At 37.4% G+C, this 19,218-nt stretch overlaps 3 long non-coding RNA genes across 3 annotated transcripts; all 3 read right to left on the bottom strand.

Annotated features, from left to right (window-relative positions):
- Positions 1-432: 432 nt before the first annotated feature.
- On the bottom strand, positions 433-3,280 carry LOC147474462 (uncharacterized). Its single transcript, XR_015209900.1, has 3 exons — positions 2,859-3,280; positions 2,292-2,349; positions 433-742 (listed from the first exon to the last, which is right to left on the bottom strand). It is a non-coding gene; the product is annotated as an uncharacterized LOC147474462 (long non-coding RNA).
- Positions 3,281-4,108: 828 nt separating this feature from the next.
- Positions 4,109-4,920, bottom strand: LOC147474461 (uncharacterized). The gene is made up of 3 exons (XR_015207231.1): positions 4,728-4,920; positions 4,512-4,617; positions 4,109-4,372 (listed from the first exon to the last, which is right to left on the bottom strand). It is a non-coding gene; the product is annotated as an uncharacterized LOC147474461 (long non-coding RNA).
- Positions 4,921-7,882: 2,962 nt separating this feature from the next.
- LOC147474460 (uncharacterized) lies at positions 7,883-9,185 on the bottom strand. Its single transcript, XR_015209072.1, has 3 exons — positions 8,621-9,185; positions 8,308-8,446; positions 7,883-7,978 (listed from the first exon to the last, which is right to left on the bottom strand). It is a non-coding gene; the product is annotated as an uncharacterized LOC147474460 (long non-coding RNA).
- Positions 9,186-19,218: the final 10,033 nt, after the last annotated feature.

The raw sequence follows: 19,218 nt of genomic DNA, 5'->3' as shown, positions 1-19,218 counted from the left end.
AACATTGTTATATCACCATTACTTGTAGTACTATAACACCTATATTCCGTAAGTGGATTTTACCATGATGGAAAAGGTGCAGGGCAATTGACCGAATGGTGAAACATTACAATCGTGTTCTAGATCAATAAATGGTGCTAAATATAGAAGATTATGTTTATATATCTTAACCATGTTTTTCATGAGATTTGGCACAATGCCACACATGCACAAACATTGAAATGCAGTTGTTCTTACATATTCACATATGTCCAATGAACATTAAATGTGATAAGATTCGATGGGCAAGCAAAGATGGCTCCTTGCGACCTTACACGCTACACTACAACCAAATCAAGATTTCAAGGCTATGCAGGACCGCAGACTCGACCTTGATGGTTGCTTTGGCTCTTGCATTTCTCTACACGGCGCCAGCTCTAGCAGTGACCGCTCCAACAACTCAAAACAACAACAAATGTGTCTCCTTTAAAAAAAAACAATTTGTAAGTTACTTCAATCGTATGACTTAACCTTCAAGCTATATGCTCTAAGCAGGGGATATAAATATATGATCACAGAATTCCCATCTATATAAACCAAATCTCGATACGTTTGCATTGAAATGTATTGTAGTCCATTGCACTTGAGAAATTGTACTCAAAGTGGTTGTGTGTATTCCAGGAGAATCTATGGGGAAAAACACACTCAAAGGGACTCCTAGACTTTTATGGCCGTGTGCGCTTCCAATCGGTCCAGCATACATCTATAAGGAGTCACAAAATAAGAATGAACACCAAGGAACCAAAAAGTGATAAGAGAAAAAATAAGAACGACGGAAGAAAGAAATAAAAATTGACCAAAGCCCTTAAGTAGCACAGAAATAAAATGAAAAGGACATCTAAGAAGATGTGGTTTGAAAAAGAACAGAGATAAAAAAAAAAAAAAAAAAGTATAATACTTTTCGTTGTCTAGTTAAAGTACGGTACAGTTGTTTTTTGCATGGTGTGGTATGGCGTCCGAAAACAATAGCCAATATCAATATCAAATATCAAACTACACATACAAACAGACCTTCACAAACAGACTACATATCAAACTACATAATTAAAATCTCTAATTTGATCTGTAGTGTTAAAAGCACTTGAGGTTAACCCAAAACTGATTTGATCTCCTTGTTACTCAGGATTCTAAATGGGTGAAAAATGTAATAAACATATATAAAAGCTCAGAGTACGCTCTGAGAGATAGCCACAGATTACCAATCTATAGTGAGAAGGAATTGTGTCATAGGATTCTAAATAGGCGAAAAATATAATAAACATATATAAAAATCGAAAGTAATGTTCTAAGAGATAGCCACAGATTACCAATCTATAGTGAGAGGGAATTGTGTTCATTGTCAAATAAAATTAAATTATAAAAAAAATAATAATAAAAGAAAGAAAGAAAAGATAAAACTTCCAACCACAAAGCCTTAACATCTCTTATCAAATGTTGTAGGCGTGACTATAAATGGAGAAGTACGCTGAAGGAAGCAACATGATTAACAAACTCACATTCATTGTTACGATTTTGTGACCAAAGAATCAACTGTAGGCATATTATTACTACGTATGTGTGCTGCGACACCAATTGCTTCCAATTTAATTTTTTATGAAATAGTAATTGATGGTATTGGTTTCTAAAATTTGTAGAGAGAAATGATAGCTACAAATAGAATAAATCAATGAGGTTACCATAGTTCATAGTTCAGAAGGTGGTTAACCAATTTTCGACAAACTAAAGAAAGAGTGTACAAACTTTTTTTTTTCGCGAAAGCTTCTCAGTTGGAGTAGGGTAGTTTAATCGATCCGAGATAATAAAAAACAAATATAAGATAAGATAGTGGAGATTGCTTACCAGGCGGCACTATTTATGAAGAACTATCATGGTGTAGGCTTAAATGAAGAAGACAACAACTTGGATCTTTGAGGCATAAGAAAGAATATACAGTGGAAGAAGCAGTTTGGAGAAGGCGAAGTAGCGAAGAGTTATTTTTCTAATTGTGAGGTGGCTATAATTGAATAATGTTCGATTTCAAAGCTAGCCAGCTAGAAGACCAAGATTAAAGGGGTCTCAAGCAATAATGTTAGCAACAATAATTTTAAGCAGCGATACTGAAAGAACATAGCTACATCTATGATAGGGGAACATACTAACCATGTGCCAATCATTAAAGGACCACTAAAGAACCTGAATTTACAAAAAATGCATTTGAAGTAAAGATATTCAGGTGGACTAAGAATAAAACTTGTAAAGAGAAAGAGAAAAACCTTGGTCGGAACAGTAAGACACGCCTTCATCTTCATCTACAACCACTTCAACATTGTTCTACGACAAAGTAAACGCACAAAACTTTAATAAACACCTTTAAACTACAGAATATTCTTGCAGAAACATACACAAATATTAAAAACGCACTTGTCCGGTTGAAGGATTGACTACCTGTTTAATTGGTAATAAAGGAAGTGACCTTACTTGTGGAGCCTTGGTCATTACTTACATTTTCTGTCTAAGACAAAGGAATGGATTATTCTAATACCATTCCATTTCATTAGGCTTTGGACCCCAGTCCATATTTGTTGGTTAGGCAGTCATGATTTGTTGAGCTGCCATTCTCCAATTGCAGCTGGAGATGCATATACCATTGTTGGCTGGATGATTTCAAAATATTAATCTATACATTTCAAAATTATGGGATCTGTGAGGCGCTTAACTTAGTCATGCTAATTGTGTGTTTTAATAGTGTCTGTGCACATATCTCAACTCTGACTATATTCGAGACTTAAGTCTTTCAATTTGTATAGAACTTGAATGGCAGGTCTTAAACTTAGTCATACCTTGAATGGCAGGTCTTAGTTTAGTTCTCCGTGATCTTCACTTTCATCAACATCTACGAAACATATAGAACTCGTCTTCTCCCCACCCCCGACCGGAAACTATAGTAGCAAAACAACTCAAATCATATAAAATAACAAATAACACGTGGCAGTATTGAGGGTTGGGAAAAGAGATTCGCAAATTCATGATAGAGAAGAGTGGATAATGTTTTGTTCATCAGAAGAAGAGTTATTCACAACACATACCGATAGAGGAAAGAGAGAAGGCTTACCTGAGTCAAGCTTCCAATAAGAACTGATCAGAAGAGATGTTTTCCACCTCTTGGAGAGAGAGGAATTGGAAAGATGGGAGACCAAAGGATTTTGGAAAGAAAAATGCTAGAGTGACGATGTGAGGAAGAAGAAGAGGTAAGAGGCGAAGGGGTTTTTTTTTCTGTTTAATTTCATAATTAAAACTCCTAATTAATTTCTAACAATCTCTCTCATATTGTGGCGGGACCGTCGATTTATCCACCCTTAGATTGAATCCCAGCCGCGAGTCAGAAAAGCGAGCTGTTTTGTTAATAAGTCATGTTAATAAGTATATGATCAACATTAAGAACTTTGAACATCTAAGCTTCACATATTAGAAAACAGTAAACTTAATTTTAGCATTTAACCTTAAATCCTTAATCAATAAAATTAATCTATCAAAGAAGAGCAACAACATTAACCTTAAGTTGTTATCAAAAGGTGTGTCTAGACTGGTGTGATATATTTCTAGTGGCAGTACACACTCAAAATATTAGTTGAAATATGCATCACTATAAGTACTAAAACTATAACAAATATGTTCGCAATGAATAACATTAGTCTTAGTATCACTATAAAGAACATACACACCATTAGTCTTAAGACACCCCTCCCCTCACGAGTGAATTATTTGCTCATAAAATCAACCTATCTTCTTCCTTCTTGTGAAACCTTGGAAACACAGTTCAAAGAAATATAATAATTAAATTACATTGAGTCTATTGGGCCGATAAATACTTTCCAATTAATTTTCCTTTGTATAAATGACAACACCAAAAAAGAAGAACCCAAATCTTACCAAAAAATGCCACTTTCAATGGTGGTTAACTCCAAAAAATTGCACAAAGTTTTTAAAAGAGAGGTAATGGAGAACAATCTTGAAGAAAAAAGAAAGAAAAGACGACTAAAAATGATACGTTAAATAGTTTGTGAATGTATTAATCATTTATCTTAGCTTATTCCAACTCGAGGAAGTTCAATACCTGACCAACTAACAAAATGCTTAATAATAAAAAAAACAAAATGCATCCTATTTGACCATTCCTTCTCAACACTTCACATATAAATACACAATAACCTCAGTCAATCATCAACTTCATAAAAAAAAAAGGAACAAATTTAGAAAGGGGTGTATCCAACTAACTATACCATTTATCCTTTGCCACCAGTAAACCGTTTTATTCCAACTCCGAAATCTTTTTTAGAAGTATACGTACGTCTCCCTGAAAGTGTAAATGGAAGAAAAGATAACTGCCATTACTTTTTTAGTAGACATATAGATTGATAACAAAATCGAGAAAATAATATATATCACAAATATAATAAGCAGTTGTGTTCTTGCAATTATGAATTTATGCCTACCTTGTTTCTGCTTTTCCTGATCTTCTTTTGACTCCAATCAAAATCGGTGATTTCCAAGAGTGACACATAGATTAGAGGACGATGATTTGAGATGACTCCAATCAATCTATGGCAAAAGAATGCAACACGAAGTAATTTGCATAAAAAATAATAGCAACCAACCTTTTTAATTATACACATACAAAAAAAAAAAGGAAAAGAAATAGAAAAACTTACTTGAGACTCTTGGGTAGCGATTCGAAGAGAAAGACAGTGAGAGGAAGAGGCATTTTGGGGAGAAAGAAAACAGTTGTATAGGGAAGTTCGTGGGTTGGGAGAGAGAAGAAAGGAGAACCAAAGGTTTTCGAAGGTTTCACCCTAAATGAGTCACTTCATTTCTAATCCAACGTGGCGCATTGCGGACCCTCGATTTATACTTGCTGAAGTAAAGCAATAGATTGTTTGAGGTCTAAACATCCCAAATTTAGGGTTTTTTTTGGACGACTGTTTCAATTTCTCAGCCATCCAGTGAAGAGCTGAACAATGTGGGCAAGACATCCATCCGTCCTAGAAACTGGCACGAATGCTCTTTATGGATCTGTGTATACTAAATAAGCTACTACGTGCATGTGGTGTTTGATTGTCAAATGAAACTTTTAAAATCTAATCTCCAACATTTCCACTTTGAAGTAGATGTTTGTATGTGCTGAGAGCCTCTTAGATAGACGTTCGGTTTGAAGTCGTCCCTCTTCTATAAAACCAAAAACACATTCACATTTTGAACTTTAATAAGTTGGCTGCCATGGTCAGAGAAGCATGGTACTTTACAATTAAGAGATGGCTGCTAGTGAGAAGAATTTAGGAGTCTATTATCTCAAAATTTAACACTGAGAAATTTGAAATTAGTAAAATACTTAACCCATAATGAGAAAAGACTTGCAATTATTTTGAACTTGGATCGTAACAGAAATTTAAAATAGTTCTACCAATTGAATCCTTCTCTAATATACATTATAAGCATTCACTCTGTGTATGGGTAAAAAAAATGAAGTACAATTAACAGATGCACTAATAATAATCAGTTGTGCTATGTGTTTCTACGCATCCATGATGAAATGGGAGGTACTTATCTACCCATGCACAATAGATCGCATTCCAACCCAGCCTTCAGTATTCCAAAGAAGAAATAACCTTTAATCCCAATCAAATTTTAACAATTGTCTCTCGTAATAATAATGTAATACCAAAAAAAGAATGATTTACCATTGGGAATGGGAAATGATCTTTACTGTATAGAAAAGGAATCTCGCCATTAAAGGAATTGAAGGAGAGATTAAGATACTGTAACTGTAACAGACGACTGAATTTTTCGGGAATTTTCCCATGGAAGTTGTTGCTCATCAGGTTAATTCCTGTAAGGAAGCTAAGGTTTCCTACTGAAGGAGATATAGACCTAACCAAACCCAGGCTCTTTAAACTCAAAGTTACTACCCTTTCATTGGAAAGACATGTGACACCTATCCAGTCACAGAATTGATTAGAGTCGTTCCAGGAGATCATGAATTGATGTGGATCCTGAGTTACTGCAGCTTTGAATGCGAGTAATGACAGCTTATCCGTTTCATTTCCAGAGCCTTCTACTGCAGATTCACTCCAAGAGAGAAGAACAACATGAACATAAATTGCAAAACACAACCTCAATCTCCAAGGAAGAAAATCCATAGCCCCTGTAATCAATGGTGAAACCCAATAATTACTTTGGATTTGATGATGAAAGACTGCTGGAGAGGTGCGTGAGAAAGTTTAAAGAGCATGAGAGATGAGAGGGAGACTGCACTTGGGTTGAGAGCGGTGTGGGTTGAGAGCGGTGGGAAGAGCGTTTAGATCAGTTCAGGATATGAAGAGTTGCCTGCTTCAGGAGATGAAGAGTTTAGATATGAGAGAGAGAAAGCTTTCTCTTTGGTTGGTTTCTCTTAGCGAAAGTGAAGGGTTTGCACTCCGAAAGGTTTTAACAATTAATATTTTTAATTAATCCTAATCCACATGGCAGAACAGTGGCCCTCGATTTATATCCCTTGAAACTCAATCCCAGCCGCGAGTCAGGAAAGCGAGCTGTTTTGTTAAGTTGATATATAATATCCCAAAGTCAGAGGCCTTGTTGAAGGCAGCATTTCTTTCAGTATCCTTCTTCGACTTTTTTGTAATATATGTTCTCTTAAGCCAATCAGCCAAGGGATGCTGAGGCAAGGCTGAAAGTAGAACCATTCTCGGTATCTGACACGGAAAAGCCGGGTACGGAAGCACTTACTGGACCGACCACCTAGGTGATTGAAGACAGCAACAATTAGAGATGCGTAGGAGAAATATATTGTCAAGTTCCATCCATTAATAACATGACACGAATAGTTGTTAAGTTATTCGAACTATGAACAACAACAGGCGTTGTATCATGGAATATAGCCGATTTGTTAACGGCTGGTAAGTGCAAATATACATAGCATGAATTATTTGTAACCACACATTCATGACTGAGAATGGAACTCTGGATCAATACATTTACTAACTTGTCTAAAAAGACAAAAAAAACTTACCGAGTTCTGAAATTATTGACTTCATTGTTTGCCAAATTGATGTAGAGCTTCGCTGCACTAAGTGAGGAGAGGAGGATGGTTTCCTATAAAAACAAATTGCCACAGTTTTTGCATTGTTACCATACATAATACATACATGATCACATAGTTGTAATGAGCGAAGTTGCAATGATAACCACATTTTCTTGTTCCATGAATTTGTCTGTAATTGGTATGGGTTAAGAGCCCTATAAGGGAGGGACAACTCCATTTTAAACAAATCCCATAAAATGCCAACATGGTATAATCTAATAACACTTCCCAGAATGCAATGTACCTCTTATTGACAATGATGATCTTTCGCAAGATTTGTTCAAAGTCCTTGTCGTGCTGCCACTAAGTCAGATTTGACCAACAATCTAGTCCAACTTTGTGTGACAGCCCCCAATGAACACCTTCAATGACACTCAAGATTCAGCAAGTTCATTGGTAGTGTGGTCTAGGTCTATTCACATAGTACCAATGACTACATTTGTAATCTCTTAAGACATCCCCGGCACCAGCAAGTCTTTAGCTGCTTTTAGTAGCGCTCCAGCACAATTCACTTTAACAAAGTCTTGTGATGGAGGATGCCACCTGCACACTGCTTGGTAGTTTTTTGTTTTTAGCATCTGGTCCATGATGACCTAATCTAGTTTATATGCACAGTTGATACATAATCAGGTTTAAAACTTACATTTGGTGACATTGTAGGCAGCATCATCAAAATAAGGCAGGTTCGTTCACCCTTAGCCAAAGAACTGTTCATAATTCATTAATAGCCGGGCTTGAGTGCTTGGGCGCCCTTGTTATCTGTCCTTGGAAGTCATTGAAGTATTTGGTTAAGCTGAACACCATGCTAGCCCATTGCCATAGCTTCTGTGGTATAGCACAGTCGGCCCATATGAGGTGATGAGTAAAGCATATGCATATATCTTGCCTAATCTAAATGAGCTTAAAGTGAAAACAGAAATTATGTATACTGCCATTCTCATATGAGACAATTGCTTCGACATGTGGTATACTATATTTCTTGAATGGCACCTACAATTGAACAATGTGAAGATTAGGGAGTCAGCCTTTAGTAGCGCTCCATCACAATTCACGTCAACCAAGTTTTGTGATGGAGGATGCCACCTGCACACTGTTCATGATGAGCTAATCTAGTTTATATGCACAGTTGATTTACAATCAGGTTTAGAACTTACATTTGCTGACATTGTAGGCATCATCATCAAAAGAAGGCAGGTTCGTTCACCCTTAGCGCCCAACAAATGTCCATAATTCATTAATAGCCAGGCTTGAGTGCTTGGTCAACCTTGTTATCTGTCCTTGTAACCTTGGGATCTGGTAATTGTGTGAAACTACCAAAACAACTATTTCAAGGAGGAAATGATATTTCCAGTTACTGTGTTTATGAATTATATATAATTTCTATTTGTTAAGGGTTTACGAAAATTTGAAATATGCAAGAAAAATAGTGTTTCATGATAACTTCTAATGTACACTCGAGAATCATACCTTATGATTCTCCTTGAATCCATAATACTTTTGCCCTGGAGAATCATACCTTCGCTTTTGTTGATTGGTAATTTGAAAGAATATATATTATCTGTTTTGCACCACTTGAATTGTGAAAAGATTAGAAAAATTGAGAAATCCCTAGTTTAAATATGATAAAAGACAATTTGAGGAAGAAGAAGAAGAAACTTAAGAAGCGTTAATACCTGTGAAATTAAACCAACCACGAAGCTAGAGAGAAACATGAGAAGTTTGAGAGCTGCGTCAGAGAGTTTAGAGAGCATGAGAGATGAGAGGGAGACTGCACTTGGGTTGAGAGCGGTGGGAACATAATGGGTTTAGAGAGGGTTGAGTTTAGATCATCTCAGGAGATGAAGAGTTGCCTGCAGGAGATGAAAAGCTTTCTCTTTGTTCGGTTTCTCTTTGCCCGAAAGTGAAAACCAAGGGTTTTGCATTCCGAAGGGTTTTAACAATTAATACTTTTAATTATTTCTAATCCACGTGGCAGAATGGCAGCCCTCGATTTATACTTGCTGAAATCAAATCCCAGCCGCGAGTCAGGAAAGCGAGCTGTTTTGTTAAGTTGATATATAGTTATTCTCTTAAAAATATGTACTTATTTTAAATTAAAATAAGTACATAAGTAAAACTTCACTTAGAAAATGAATTCATAAGTAAAACTTCACTTAGAAAATAAATTCAATTGAATTCATTTTCTAGGTAAAGTTTTACTTACTTACTTATTTGCTACTTTTAAGAGAGAAATTATATATATATATATATCGGTTTGTCTAGAGTGCCACTCTTATCTCACTCTTCTTCTCAGCCGTCCGATCTCGCCTCAAGATCTGATGATCTAATTCACCCAAAATTTCCGATATTTCAAAATTTCGTGTTATTGAAAAATTCAAAAAACACGAAATTTTTAATCATCGCGAAATTGGAGAACTGTCTCTCTCTCTCTTGGCTTCTTCTTCTCCAAATCGTATTTGGCTTCTGGATTAAGGTATTTTTCCACTTTTAATTCGTCAAAATTTGTTGTTTAATTAGCTTGGATTCGTTTGAAATAAACCTACAATATGTTGTTTATATTGTAACGTCTCTTGGATTTGTTGTTTAATTAGCTTGGTTCTGTTTTTGTAATGGCGCATATTTGTGAGGGTGCTCGTTCTTTACATAATTCCCGCTATTTTGAAGTGATATATCTTGATAGTTTTGATTTGCCTTGATATGTATGATAAAGATAAGAATGGCTTGATTTACGTTAATGAGTTACATATGGTGTATAAGAGTTTGGGACAAAATTGTAGTGTTGGTGATTGTAAGAAGATGATTAAGAATGTTGATAGAGATGGGGATGGGTGTGTTAATTTTGACGAAGTTTAAGACCATGATGGGCAGTGGGAAGTTCGGTGAAGTAGCATATTCGGTGAACTCGCCGAGTTTTAAATTCTGTCGAGTTCGTGAAGTAGCATATTCGTGAACTCTGCCGAAGTTTTGAATCGTGGTCGAGTTCGGTGAACTAGCATATTCGGTGAACTCTGTCAGAGTTTTAAATTCGGTCAGAGTTCGGTGAAGTAGCATATTCGGTGAACTCTGTCAGAGTTTTAAATTCGGTCAGAGTTCAGTGAAGTAGCATATTCGGTGAACTTTGTCAGAGTTTTAAATTCTGTCAGAGTTCGGTGAAGTAGCATATTCGGTGAACTCTGTCAGAGTTTTAAATTATGTCAGAGTTCAGTGAAGTAGCATATTCGGTGAACTCTGTCAGAGTTTTGAATTTTGTCAGAGTTTTAAATTTTGTCAGAGTTCGGTGAAGTAGCATATTCGGTGAACTCTGTCAGAGTTCGGTAAAGTAGCATATTCGATGAACTCTGTCAGAGTTTTGAATTCTATCAGAGTTCGGTGAATTAGCATATTCGGTGAACTCTGTCAGAGTTCGGTGAACTCTATCAGAGTTTTGAACTCTGTCAGAGTTTTGATGTTTAAGTTATTTACACTGTTTATGTACATTGGAATTTTTGATTGTTTAAGTTATTTATATTTTTAATTTTTTCGATTTATAGAAATGGAGACAGAGACATCAATCAATATCGAAGAAGACGTAGTTGGGTCTTCGTCTACTAAAACCCCTGTTCAAGGCACGCAAACATTAGCTGCTCCTTATATAGGAATGACTTTTACAAGTGTTGATGAGGCAAAGACTTATTACAAAGAGTATGGTCAACAAGAAGGATTTGAGACTCGTGTTCGGACGACTTCCAAGCAACAAAATCAGGTGGATTTGGTTAGTGGTTGTTTACTGGTTTGCTCACGTAAGAAAATAGATGAAGTTCGATCAAGAAATACATCAACTATCCGGTGTGGTTGCCAAGCTAGAATTCGTATTAAGAAAAGAATGCATGAAGAGATATATGAGGTTAGCGTTGCTCATAATGACCATAGTCACGGTCTGGTGACCCCATCGAAGAGAATTTGCATGAAAACTAACAAACATATGCACCGGCGGCAAAAGTTTGACCGAGATATTTAGTGATAACAGTTTATTTGTTGGGAAAGTGGCATCTGTTTTCCATGGAGAGGAAGTTGGGTTTACACAAAAAGATTGTTGGAACCATTATTATGGTTTGACCAGAAAGATGCCTAAAGAAGGTGATGCAACTGCCGTGCTGCAATATTTTATGCAGAAGAGTGCCGAGGATCCCCGGTTCTACTACGCTATTGATTTAGATGAAAATGGGACTGCGGTGAACTTTTTCTGGGTTCATGGGAGGTCTCGATGCCAGTATGACTATTTCGGGGATGTTGTGTCTTTTGATACCACATATCGTACCAATGCATATTCCATGCCTTTTGCCCCTTTTACTGGAGTCAACCATCATTATCAGTCGATTCAGTTTGGTTGCGCATTGTTGCTTGATGAGACAGAAGATACATTCATATGGCTATTTAAGGCCTGACTTGCAGCCATAGGTGGTCGTGCGCCAACTGCAATCATCACTGACCAGGATAGAGCGATGACTACAGCCATTGCCAAAGTGTTTCCTAGTACTCATCATCGTTACTGTCTTTGGCATATTATGCAGAAATTCCAAGAGAAGATGTCATTTACCAAATTTGAGACATTGGTAACTGAGTTGAAGAACACTATTTCTTTTTCGTATAGGATTGTTGATTTTGAGAGAAAATGGTGTACAATCATTGAGAAGTATGAGTTGTATGAAAATCCTTGGTTGACAGAGATATATTCAATGCGGGAGAAATGGGTTCCTTGTTATCTCAGTGGCACCTTTTTTGCTGGTATGCACACGACTGGTCGAAGTGAATCGATGAATGCTCATTATGACCACTTTGTCAATTCGGACGACTCACGCTTTATGCAGTTTGTACATGGTAATGAGAAGTCTTTGGCTTTGCTTGCTAGGAAAGAAAGAGATTCTCGACACCGCGACCGAAAGCATAGTTCACGGATTGTGCCTAACAATGCTTTCCTCCTTATGCATGCCGCGGTCTATCTATCGATCTCAATATTCAATAAATTTAAAGAGCAACTAGAAAAGGCAAAGATGGAGTACACAATTGATGGGGAACAGATTGATGCGTGTATGGAACCGGAAGCTACATAGTGAAATGGAGAGACCGGTGAAGAATTCTGTTTGGAGAGTGAGTTTCGATAGAGGAACCTTAGAGGAGACTGCTAAATGCAAGTACTTTTAGTTTATGGGTTTGCTTTGTGGTCATATCTTAAAGGTTTTATCTTACTCTGAGATTGAAAAGATTCCAAACCATTTTAGATTGACGCGGTGGATGCAAAAGGCTAACACTTATAGAGCGGAGTTTGATACTGGATTTGTGGTTGGGAATGTCTCAAATGAACCTTTGAGAGTGGCTCATTCTATCAAGGTTGCTTCTCAAGTGGCTTACGATGCGTCGATACTTTTGAGGGTTATTCATATTTTATTGAAAAGATTGGTGAAATGGCTATTGAATTTCGAGTTTAATGAGACTTCCCTCTGAAGGAGACGCAGAAGTTGTAGAGCCTCCAGTCGCAGAGCCTTTGATACCTTCGGTTAATACATCACAGGTTTTTTTTATTTGAATGTTTAATTTGATATAAATTTAGTGTTTAATTCGGTGTTTAATTTGATATAAATATTTATTTTAATTCGGTCTTTATTTCAGCTATTGATTTTGAATCCTAACATTTCTCAAACAAAAGGGAGGGGGAAGAAGAAAGCGGATAGATGGAAATCCCCCAAAGAGATAGCCCTAAACAATTCAGGAAGAAAGTGTCACAGATGTGGACAGATTGCTAACCATGACTCGAGAAATTGTCCGGAGAAAAATAATACGTAATCTGTCGATTGTAAGTATAGCTTTATTCAAAACTCTTTGATTCATTTGTTCAATAGTTCTAATGATATTTTATCTGCACGTCGAATATTTGATTCTATATCGGTCCCAGATGTTGTGTCATGGACTTCATTGATGTCTGGACTTGTTAAGAGTGGTTTAGATATGGCAGCCTTGTTAGAGTTTTATCAAGTGTTGTTAAGTAGAACTGTGTCGAGGGTTGTATTCTATTGCATCATTATGTCCATTGGATAGTATCTAATGTTGCCTTCTAGGCTCTAGATAGGAAACGACATAATGATAGACCGGTGCTTTTTTTGATAACTTCTTTCTCCCTTTTTATTTTCAAAGTTCAATATTGCTGGTTTAGGTTACTTTTGGGGAGTTTAATTAGACTGAGTTCTAATCTCATTGATGTTGTAGAAAAGAGAAGTATGGCTCAAGGAGAAATGGAGAATATGGAGGCAAAGCTTTGCTTTAGGTAAAAATACTTGCCTACTCATCCGTTTCGTTTCCAGCCCCTCAACTTTGCATCGGTCGATCTTCGCTTTTCATCATTTTCATGCGGTTATGTTTCTGACCGCTCTGAGTTCCACAAAGATGCCATAGTATCACCGCCACCTTGACTATGCACCATTCAAGAAAGTAGGTCAAAATTGAGTTATTAGCTACAACAGGAGAAATTGTCGCGGAAAGAGCTTAGAGAAGAAGCGTAAGTGTTGAAAGAAGGTGGAGAAGTTGAAGAGAGCTGAAACTTGGAGTGAAAGGCTTGAACAAGCCAAAGCTAGGTGCGGCAGGCTATACTTGTTGCTAATTCATTCGATGTGCTTAAATGTTGTAATACGTAACAATAATATTTGGGATTGCATAAAGCATTTTGATGTGCTTATTATAAATGTTACTTGTTGTTACACAAAGCGCGCCACTTGCAATTTTGTTCCGTAAGTTGATATGATGCATTGATGCGGATACTATACCACCAAGATAATGCCAATGTTTGTCAACAACAAATTTACCTCAACTCATATGATCATCAATCAACAAAGAACAAAATTTAGCTCAACCGAGCAAATTGCCAAAACAAACTTAACTTTTGCCCTTGACCGATGTGGCCACACCGCTTGGGACTAAGTCCAAACGGTGTGGTCACACCGGCCAAGGGGCAAAAAATAGACATGTCATTTTTTTATCCAAGTTCAAATCCAAAACGATATGGCCACACCGTTTGGACTTAGTCCCAAACGGTGTAGCCATGCCGTTTGGGACTAAGTCCAAACGGTGTGGCCATGTCGTTTGAGATTTGAACTTGGTTAAAAATGGTGTTGTCTGTTTTTTTGCCTCTTGAACGGTGTGACCACACCGTTCAAGAGGCAAAAAAACAGATCTTTTGTGTTTTGGCAAAAACATTGCGTACTGCATTAGATTTTTGTGTTTTGCCAAATAACATTGGGATTTTTGTGTTCTGCATTAGATTATTAATAGAGATACTTCGCTGTGACAAATTAAAATGCGCAAGTTGTTGGAGAGCACAAGAAGAGCCATTGAATGGATATAAACTGAGATCTAAGCAAAGCACAGACGCGCAGCCCTGGTAAGTAGTATAAATGTTTACTCCACTGACAGCAGACGTCCTATTAAATTCAATGCCTGCTAATAGCAGAAACATAACCAAAGGCCATTCTTTGGCATGCCGTTTTACTAGATCTTGCACCAAAAAACCCTAGGATCTTAGGTGAATATCAAAAGAATGACAAGTCCAAAGCAAGATCACTATCATTTCATATTTCAACAATGTGACACCATGTGAAATACATTGTCTGAATTACTGAACATAAAGCTAAGTTGCTACATATCAACAACTTGCACTTACAAAAGAGTCCTAACATAACATTTTTGACTACAAAGAGATTTCCAATCTAACTTTTCGACTTTAGTTGTATATCTAACTCTTTGTTCTTTATCTCCTTCCCCGCAAAACAAAAAAATTGAATAAACAGATCGGGTCAAGCAAAGTTAAATCAAACTGCTTTATTAAGGTCCACAAAAACTAACCTCTCCAGGTTGCTTCCTCATGTTCACCATCTTCCTCCACCACCATTTGCCTAATTACCCCCAATAAAAACACATGAATCAAGTATAAATACTACCACATATGTCAAATCCAACACCAAATCTAGAAACCTCATTGATTGGAAAACTCTTGAACTTAAGTCATGATCAACTCTCAAAAGAACAAAGAAAGACAAATGCCAATAAACACTCCCCGCATCATCTCAAACAAGAAGTATACAACTCTGTAGCACTCCCCGCATCATCTCAACTAACACAAACTGAAAAGTAAAGCAAAATCCGCATCATCTCAAATGCCAATAAACACTCCCCACATCATCTCAACTAACACAAACTGAAAAGTAAAGAAAAACCCACCAAAAAACAAACACAAATTCCAACTAAAATGATCTCCTAACTCTTTCTTTAGCTCCAAGACACACAATACACTTACAACTCTCGATGCTCAAAAAGAATCGAGTTAAGAAAGAAAGAATCTTGGAATCAATACCCCTCATTTCCAAGTCGCACAATAACTCAGAAGAGCGCATTACAATGCATGAGCATTTTTATCTACCGGACAAAAACAAAACCACCCTCACTTCCCACTTCCCCACTTAAAACTCTAAAAAATAATACAAGAACCGATAAACACTATTGAGAACCCGATAAACACTATTGAGAACTCGATAAACCATTGAGAAACCGAGAAACAAACCATTTCCATTTCCAACACTTTCGTCCCAACACAAGATAAAAGGAGGTAAACTAACCAAACTAACCACTAAACCCTAAACTAACCAAACTCAACATACCTAAATCCTATGCTCCTTCACGATATCGTCCGTCCCAATAAACTTGCACCAAAGTCAAATTGTATGCCTTCATGAACTCGTTACGTGCATCGTCTGAATCACAAGTCCCACCCAATTGCGTGCCTTGATTGACAAGCTTAGAAATTTCATCGACGACGGGTGTCTTTGTCAAAATTAAAACGAAAAACTACATTAGTATATACATTTACATTTATAAAATACCAAAACAAAACAAAACAAAAATTAACGTTGTAAGATATGAACTCACCCGGATTATGATATGGAAGACTCGTAGGGAGTAGTGACTAAGATGATCGTGGTTTATCATTCAATATGACTATTGTTTTCGTGAAAACTCATGTATCTACTAACACACTCCCATGGATAAGACGGAATGGGTCCTCGTTGTTCAAGTTGAATCAAGTGATTCTGCCATTTACTCCAGTAGGAAGACGCAATATTAAATTTCACATCATACCCGCGTCCGGAAGTAGTTCGCGTCGAGGTCTTTGGTCTTGGGGGATCTGAGGGTACAAACTGTATATGACCCAACTGACGCACAACCCTCGAAACATTGTACTGCTCGACATTATCAAGAAAGCATATAAATCTCTCGAAAAATGCTATTTCATCCACCGGCCCGTAGCTTTCGACTTCAACATAGGGATACCAATCAACCCATCAAATAGCATATGATCGAGGAAATTAATCATTAACCACATACTAATAATATCAATTAATAAATAAAACTATTTACATACAAAAATGCTTACATCGGTACAAGTCATATTATCAATGGTGGCTCGGGTATGTTTCAATGCAAATTGCCATGCTAGCATAAAAAGATCGAGTAATCGAAAATACCTATGAGCACGAGACATGCTCAACTGATAGTCCTCATTTGGGTATGGCCTGAACACCGGGAAGTACTCATAAATCCATGCCTACATTAATATAGACACCCAGTTAATATTGTAATAGATAGATAAAATTGACATTGAAAAGAAAAACAAAAAAACTAATACCTGTAGGAGAGTGAAATAGCCTGAAACACCCTTCACCTTGGCACTTGTGGCAGTCCCAAGACCCCTGTACAAGTAAGCCAATAAGGCTGCACCCCACGCGTAGTCTCTGATCTCGGCAAATTTCGAAAGCGGTCTCGGATAAACAAACGGAACTCGGTTCGCCGTGTCGGTGAAGACGGTACATCCAAAGAAAAATAACAGATAAGCTCTCACAGCAAACTGCACCTCTTTTTGGGTTGACGCCTTCTTCACAACAACCCCATTTTCATCACGTAAATCTTCATCTGTTAACTTCTCAGCAAGCTGCTTCATCAAGAAATCCATCCTAACTTTGGAAGTGAATTTATTGGATTTCATCTCCGCATCTATCTTATCCATGGGTATGCCAAGATCTTTGTGGAGGAGTCTTTTTGTCTGTTCCAAGGTCAAATCAGTGTCCCCAGTCACTGCTTTGCCTCTGATCGGAACTCCTAAGAGTTGGGAAATATCGTCCAACGTGATTGTCATCTTGCCCCACGGCATATGAAACGTGTTGGTCTCTGGATGCCACCTCTCCACAAACGCAGAGACCAACACAGGATCCTGATGCCTGTATACACCTAAGACCAGAGCACATAAGCCGGTCCTTTGAATCTCCACGTGAAAAGTAGAACAATTTGAACACTTTCCGATGATATCCCATTGTACCAACTTGTTTAGGTGCCCATGGCACTTCAACACCCCTCGCTCCGCCTAAAACAACAAAAACTTAGTATTAATGTATGCACAAGTTTTGTAATACAAAATTTAAATACTAATAGACACTATATGATAATATTACCTGCCTCTCCCAAACATCGCGAGCCACGCGCACTGCATAGTCATACAACAGATGTGACACACAAGGGCCACCTCCATAAACACCTCTCTTGAACTCCAAGTCATTGTTAGACTTTCTCACAATATTCACTGGAGGTACAGGTACATGGACTTCCTCGTCATCCTCCTCCTCCTCCTCCGCGTTCTCTTCGTCCTCGTCAGTCTCCTCTTCTGCATCATCAACACCCTTTTCTTCACTATCAGCATGACTTAGAACTACACTCTTTCCACGATCCATATTTACGTCATCGTCATCTACATCTAAATCTAAATCTAAATCTACATCTACATCTACATCACTCAGAACTGTCCCCTTTCTTTTCTTTTGATTTCCTAACTCTACACCACTTACAACATTACTGTGATCATCCGCTTTCCGATCCCCTCTACGAACTGATGCCGAAGTGGTTGTTCTCCTTCCTCTCTTTTTCTCAGGCTCCTCATCGCGACCCGAACTACTACTCCCCCCACCTAACAACTTCTTAGCACCCGTGAAAACACTTTTTGCTGCATTATTCACATTCACATTCTTTGTTCGAGGCATTGCTACAAAATAAATAGGAGTTAAAAATAAGACATTCAACTAATTCAAATTGTTGCAATACCAATGTGAAAAAACAAAGAATGAAATAAGGCGGTGTGCATGCTATCTAGGCAAACTATACTCCTCTATTAAATCCCCCCTCCACACACTAACAAAAAAAAACCCAATCTAATTCAAGCTTCGAAATTGACTAGGAAAACTTTGCTAGAACGACTCATGTAAAACTTTAAAGCCGCCATGGAGATAGTGAACATCGAAAAAAGAAGCACATTTGTAAAACGAAAATAGTCGACGCGGCATAAGAGAAAGACAATATAAGAGCTGAAGCTCGATGGGGAAAATGAAAGGGCCATAATCTCACGAGTGGAGGAACGAAGAAAGACCAACATCAAAGGGGAACAACTGTCGATACTCGATCTTAAGTCTCTAACTCAAAAACTAATGAATATGAACTGAGTGTAGAAGCTATTAAAGTCACAGTTGTATACATAGCACATCAAGATCAAGAAGTCAGATAAAACTGTAGAGTCGAATGCATCTACTTTGCACATATATATATAGCAGGAGGCATTATAGAAAAATTGCTATCAGTTATTAAGTTGGATTCGAGCATATGGCATAGATGCAAGTTAAATGCAGCCACGTGGTCTTGAGTTTGAGGCAAGTACAATGTCGTCGATACACATTAATGAATTTTGGCGTCTCTCTTGCTAGTTTGGGACGTCCAATATAAACTAAAATGTCAAAAACTTTTAATCTTTTGCATGATCTTCATGGCAAATTCTTAGCTGGAAAGAAGCCTTACGACCATGCACGAGAGTACCAGGGTAGGACGGTAGGTAGTCGGGACCTTAATTAGTTTAGTTAAGCATCACACTCCTACTATGATTTGCATGTACAAAATGGGTGTCTAGAATTCAAAAGAATTGAATCAAACATAACATTATATAAAAAAAA

Source organism: Coptis chinensis, chromosome 9 (genome assembly GCF_015680905.1).
Source record: "Coptis chinensis isolate HL-2020 chromosome 9, ASM1568090v1, whole genome shotgun sequence".
Lineage (NCBI taxonomy): Eukaryota > Viridiplantae > Streptophyta > Magnoliopsida > Ranunculales > Ranunculaceae > Coptis > Coptis chinensis.
This window is presented reverse-complemented; position numbering and strand designations above follow the sequence as displayed.